The 6,828-nt window shown below is 46.7% G+C and overlaps 1 long non-coding RNA gene across 1 annotated transcript; it reads right to left on the reverse strand.

The window, feature by feature from the left end:
* Window positions 1-304: 304 nt before the first annotated feature.
* Window positions 305-4,145, reverse strand: LOC144522530 (uncharacterized). The gene is made up of 4 exons (XR_013502411.1): window positions 4,099-4,145; window positions 3,544-3,743; window positions 2,805-2,890; window positions 305-2,656 (listed from the first exon to the last, which is right to left on the reverse strand). It is a non-coding gene; the product is annotated as an uncharacterized LOC144522530 (long non-coding RNA).
* Window positions 4,146-6,828: the final 2,683 nt, after the last annotated feature.

Here is a 6,828-nt window from a genome sequence, read left to right on the forward strand (position 1 = left end):
GCAGGCGCACAAATATTGAGGTGCATACCTCGATGCAGAAGGTCCAGGGTTCGAGTCTGACCTGAGACGATTTCCTGCATGTCATCCCCCTCTCATAATTTCTGTTCTTTCCATTAAAAGGCTGAAATGCCCCCCAAAAAAGAAACCACGCAGGGAACACTAGTTTCTACCCCCCCAAAGGATTAATAGGAACACCAAACCTATCCGCCTGCCTGAGACTTGCCACTAGCTGTTACACCCTTGGTTTGTTAAGGGCTAGTTCTGACCCAGAATGCAGAGATCACACAGACAACGTAGAGAAGTTTTAAAAGGTTTAATTAAACAACGTGTACTCCGTAACAGTTGATTATGTCAGGGCGGGGAAAACTCCTGGCTGGTCTGAGATAGAGGCGAGCCGATTGGGAAGAGTCCAGGTGGTTTCTGGACACAAGGGAGACAGGCAGAGATGAGTACACTGGCAGTTTTCCCAAGGTGGAGACTGAGGCTGGACGGTGAGGCTGGGAGCGCGCAGGCACAGCAGAGGAAGCAGCAGGTCAGAGCGGGAACTAAGAGACAAGGCAAGTATAAGCACAGAGAACAAAGACAAAACTAGAGTACTTCTGGGACTTGGAGCCAAGTTACCACATGGGTTGTAAATAACGAACTGGCGCTGAGGGGATGAGCAGCCCGGGTTTAAATACTGCTGGATTGAATCTGGATGATTAGCTGCAGCTGTGAAGATCGGCAGTGCATGGTTGAAGCGGCCATGCCCCTTGATCTACTTTTCTCCAGACCACACCTCCAGCACTCCAAACGGAGGAAAAAAAAACAAAACATCCAAAGCAGGGCGGACAGAGAGCTGACCATAACAGGACCCACCCTCAACAGACACCTCCCGGCGTCCCTCTAGGCCTTGGCTTGTCAGGGTGAGCTTGATGGAAGTCTGTCACTAGTTGCGGATCCAAAATAAAACTCCCGGGGATCCTCTGGTCCATAACCCTCCCAGTTGACAAGATACTGGAGCCTCTTACCCTGTTGCTGAACATCCAAAAGCTGTTGGACAGTGTAGGCTGGGCGGTCATCAATCATGCGTACAGGAGGTGGAGGATCCACAGGCGGGCACAGAGGACTGGACAGGTTTCAATTGCGACACAAGGACGGTGGGATGACGCCTCATAGTCCGCGGCAACTTTAGCCGCTCAGCAGAGGGATTGATAATCAAATCAATGGACCCAGAAACCGAGGCGCCAACTTCCGTGATTCGATCCGCAGGGGAATGTTCTTGGAGGAAAGCCACACCTGTTGTCCAGGTTGGTACTGGGGAGCTGGGATCCTGCGCCGATCTGCCGAACTCTTGTTATGCTCCGGTCCTGAGCAACGCCTCACGGGCATCGCGCCAAACCTGATGACAGCGAGGTAAGTTCTCCTGAACTGAGGGGATAGCAAACTCTTGATCAGGAAACAGGAGGTTCATACCCCAGTGACGCCTTAAAGGGGGATAGGCCGGTGGCACAGAATTAAGGGCATACTCGATCCAGGGAAGGCGTTTCGCCCAAGAAGATGGATGCTGAGCCGCCACGCAGCGAAGACAGAGCTGGCCAGGTGGTCCATCTGCTGGTCCAGGGTCGGATTCTTGGGCCAACGGACTGCGGCCATGACGCAGGTAGATGGCAGGATGGACTCAGACTCACTGGACTCGTCAGAGACTGAGAACTGGTGGGAGAAGGACAGTTAGTAAGAGTAAAGTTAAACCTGCTGAAGAAGATGGACCATCTGGCTTGGTGGGAGTTTAGTCTTTTAGATGACTGGATAAAAGCCAGGTTTTTGTGGGTGGTCCAAACCACAAAAGGCTGCTCCACCCCATCCAGCCAATGTCTCCATTCCTCCAATGCCATCAACTCCTGGTTCCCCATATTGTAGTGTCTCTCTGCTGGTGACAATTTGAGAAAAAGGCACAAGGATGGAGCTTTTGGTCCATGGGGGAGCATTGAGAGACAACAGCTCCAACACCTAAATCTGACACATCCACAATAAAAGGCAATGATGTGTCTGGGTGAATGAGCACTGGGGAGGTGGAAAACCGTTCTTTCAGGGTACTCATGGCTTGTCTTCTTCAGGAGACCACACAAATGGGACTTTAGGGGAAGTGAGTTTGGTTAGGCGAGCTACTACCCGACTAAAACCCTGGATAAATCTCCTGTAAAAATTGGCAAAACCCAGGAAACGTTGCAACTGTTTGCGAGTCTGAGGTATGGGCCATTCAGTTACCGCTTTAATTTTTTCAGGATCTGCAGAAACCTGTCCCTTCTCTGTGATGAACCCCAGGAAAGGAACTGACTCACGATGGAATTCACATTTTTCCACTTTTACAGAAAGCTTGTTCTCCAAGAGGCATTTAAGGACTAGACGGACATGGGAGACATGTTCCTCAAGGGACTTAGAAAAGAATCCAAATGTCGTCCAGGTAGACGAACACAAAACGATTTAACATGTCTCTCAAAACATCATTCGCCATCGATTGGAATACAGCTGGTGCATTTGTAAGTCCGAACGGCATTACCAGGTATTTGAAGTGTCCAAGCGGTGTATTAAAGGCCGTTTTCCACTCATCCCCTTGCCGAATCCTGATGAGGTGGTAGGCATTGCGCAGGTCCAGTTTTGAGAAAACCGTGGCGCCCTGAAGGGGTTCAAAAGCAGAGTTTGAGTGGCAATGGTTATTTATTTTTCACTGTAATATTGTTCAGTCTGAAAATCAATGCAGGGGCGTAGTGTCTTGTCCACAAAGAAACCTGCCCCCACAGGAGATGTTGATGGGCGAATAATACCTGCAGCCAGTGAATCACCGATATTTCTCCATCGCCTCTTTCAAGTCTGGACAGGTTGTAGAGTCAGTTTGAAGGCAACGGGGCTCCTGGAAACTCAATAGCACAATAATTGGGTCTGTGAGGTGGCAAAGAAAGCATTTTCCTTGCTAAATACTTCAGCTAAATCCAGATATTCTTTGGGGACCAATGACAAATCAAGCAGTTTTACAGATGCAGTTGGGGTTACAGTTTTGGGAGGAATAGCTGAACCGAGACATATGAATGACAGAAACTGCTCCAACTGTTTATAGTCTTGTGTTGCCAGTCTATTTGAGGATTGTGTAACCTGAGCCAGGGAAAACCGAGACTGAGGAGAGAACGATGCTGCCACAACCTTGAAGATAACAACCTCTTGGTGGTTACTGGAAAGAACAAGAGTTATTGGGACTGTTTGTTGAGTTACCTTTGCCAGTAACTGACTGTCAATGGTCGCCACATTGATGGGGATGGGAGTGATTCGAGGGGAATGTTAGCCTGCTTAACCAGATTAGAATCAATGAAATTATCCTCTGCCCCTGAATCAATAAGGGCTGACAATGGTAGTGAACCAAATTGGAGAGTTGCAGGGAGAGATAAACGAGGGGATGTGGGTTCAACTTCAGGAACTGGGCTCGCTAGTGTACCCACTCACGAGCCTCTTCTTTTGGGCGTACAGGACAACTAGCGAGGTAATAGGAGTTTCCACAGTACAGGCACTCACCTGCCCGTCGGCGGCACAAGCATTCAGCTGGGGGTAACCGAGCACGACCCAATTGCATGGGTTTCTCCTCATCCCTTGTAGTGGGGACCGGTGCTGCCGAGAGCTCTCGACGGGGAGATGAGGAACAGGACTTTGGTACCTTGGACGCCTGAACCGGAACATGTGTCCGCTCCTCTCCCGGAGCCTGTTGATCTTAATGGCTAGAGAAACAAGACTGTGCAGGTTACTGGGTTCATCGCGAAGAGCAAGCTCATCTTTAACTGAAGGGTTCAACCCGTACACAAAAACTCCCTGTAGTTTTTCATCATTCCATTTGGAATCAGCTGCTAATGTCCAAAACTCAATTGAGTACTCAGCCACTCAATCAGTACCCTGTCTGAGGTCCAACAGTCTCTTGGAGGCGTTTCCGACATAATCTGGGTGATCAAAAACAGTTCAACCATGCGGAAAAAAAATAAAATCAGAAAAGGTTAAACTGGTGAGGTGTTGACTGGAGCACATAGCTTCTGCCCACACTAGTGCCTTTCCCCTGAGTAACCCCAGTGCGTAATGTACCTTAGATGAAACGACAACAGCTTCTGTTGAAAAATGAGTCCACATTGCACATTGGAGCAGGAAACCTCTGCATTTGTTCAATTCTCCAGAGAATGGCTCAGGTGGTGTCACTGGGGGTTCCCGGGTGAATGAAGCAGAGTCCATGGCTGAGGAAGCAGACTGAGAGGGAGGAGTGGAGAGAGGTGGAACACTGGGTGCACTGTGAAGAGACAGAGTAGCAATTTGAGCAGACAGCTGAATCACTTGAATAAACAATTGCTGATTGGTCTCGAGTAATTTGTGAATTAACTCGTCGTGCTGCTCTAACAAAGCTCCTTGATTTTTAATGGCACGAAAGATGCCGTCTTCGTGTGAAATCTCTGCAGGGTCCATGGCCAATTCGTTCTGTTAGGGGCTAGTTCTGACCCAGAACGCAGCAATATCACACAGACAACGTAGAGCAGTTTTAAAAGGTTTAATTACCCTCACAAGCCTAGCACTTACAATAGCAAATGGCACTGATCACCCCCTCAAACATTTCACTTTACTTCCATCTGGCCAAAGATACAGGACTCTCAAATGGAGAAGAGCTCATCTTGCAGTTTTGTACCCACTGCATAGCAGCTCTCAACAATCTGCCTTGCTGACACTGGGATGGTAAATGCATTTGAGATTGTGTACTGATTTTATTTGTATGTGGGTGTGTGTATGTATGTGGACTGTGGAAACAAATGTCCCAGCTATACATCTAAATCTAAGAAGGTGGCAGAGCTTTATATGAGTCAAAAGGCAGGGAAACACTGACTGGGTTTGCTCAGTTGGTAGAGCAGGCACACTATGGAGGTGCAAAAACATTGACGCAGAAGGTACAAGGTTCGAGTCTGACCTGAGATGATTTCCTGCATGTCATCCCCCTTTCATATTTACCCGTTCTATTAAAGGCTGAAATGCCCCAAAACAATCTTTTTTAAAAAAAACAGAAAAAGGCATGGAACACTAGTTTCTACTCACCTAAAGGATTAATAGGAACACCTACCAAACCTATCCGACTGCCTGAGAAGGGTGTAACAGCCACTAGCTCGGTTTGTTAGGGGCTAGTTCTGACCCAGAACGCAGAGATATCACACAGACAACTTGTTAAGCACTTTGGTCAACTATGGTTGTTTTTAAACGTGCTATATAAATAAAGTTGAACTGATTTTTTAGAGAAGTTTTAAAAGGTTTAATTAAACAAGGTGTACTCAGAGTAACAGTTGATTATGTCAGGGCGGAGAAAACTCCTGGCTGGTCCGAGATAGAGGCGAGCCGACAGGGAAGAGTCCAGGTGGTTTCGGGACACGAGGGAGACAGGCAGAGATGAGTACACTGGTGGTTTTCCCAAGGTGGAGACTGAGGCTGGACGGTGAGGCTGGGAGCGCGCAGGAAGCAGCAGGTCAGAGCGGGAACTAAAGAGAGACACAGGGTAAGTATAAGCACAGAGAACAAAGGTAAAACTAAAGTACTTCTGGGACTTAGAGCCAAGTTACCACATGGATTGTAAATAACGAACGGGCGCTGAGGGAATGATTAGCCCGTGTTTAAATACTACTCTGTTGAATCTGGATGATTAGCTGCAGCTGTGAAGATCGGCAGTGCATGGTTGAAGCGGCCACGCCCCTTGACCTACTTTCCTCCAGACCACGCCTCCAGCACTCCAAACGGAAAAACACAGACAAAACACAAACAAACACAGACACACGGGAAAAAGACATCCAAAGCAGGGCGGAGATAGAGAGCTGACCATAACATGGTTATGAGAAACTTGCATCCTCCTCCCAATGCCAAAGATCCCATTAAGGTAATCACTACCTTCTCTGAAATGGAAAATGTATCTGCTGTATAACAATAGCTTCATGTAACTCATTGTAGCCAGGTAGTCTGAGCATTCATTTTAAGAGTAAAGTCATCTTACAGTGATGATAATATTATTTTATTAAACTTGTATTATTATTAAACTACCCTAGACAGTTGTGACAGTTTAGAATAATTACTCCCTCAATTATTGTGGTCCATTGGCTTTCCCTAGTGGTACTCAGGTACTCATATTGAGAATTTTTAACGAGCTTGGGAAAAAAAAAAAAAAAGAGACGAGAGAGAACGTGAACGCAATAGTAATTACAACATAACATTATTATAACATTACAACAGGTAATTTACAATAATTTTTATACTGTTCATTGATCCCCAGTGGGGAAATTACAATTTACACTCTGTTTGCTAGAAATCACTACATACACATGGTCAGGACCTATTCCTGCACACATGGAGAGATGTCAGAGTGAGTGGGCTGTCAGTGATGGACCAGCACCCTGAGTGGTTGGGGGGGTATGGTGCCTTGCTTAAGAGGCGAGCTGGCATCTCTCCAGCTACCAATCCACACTCTGTACTTTGGTCTGTACTGGAACTTGAACCGGTGACCCGCCGCTTCCACACCCCAACTCCCTATGGACTGAGCTACTGCCACACGCAAGGTAGCTAGCTCTTGTGTAGTTGAAATGGTCTAACCACTTTGATTAAAGTAGAAAACTAGGAGAAGGGACAGCAGCTCCACTGGCAGCTAAATACAGGTGCTGGTCATATAATTAGAATATCATGAAAAAATTGATTTATTTCAGTAATTCCATTCAAAAAGTGAAACTTGTATAATGTATACATTCATTCCACACAGACATATATATTTTAAGTGTTTATTTCTTTTAATTTTGATGATTA

Source organism: Sander vitreus, chromosome 8, assembly GCF_031162955.1.
Source record: "Sander vitreus isolate 19-12246 chromosome 8, sanVit1, whole genome shotgun sequence".
Lineage (NCBI taxonomy): Eukaryota > Metazoa > Chordata > Actinopteri > Perciformes > Percidae > Sander > Sander vitreus.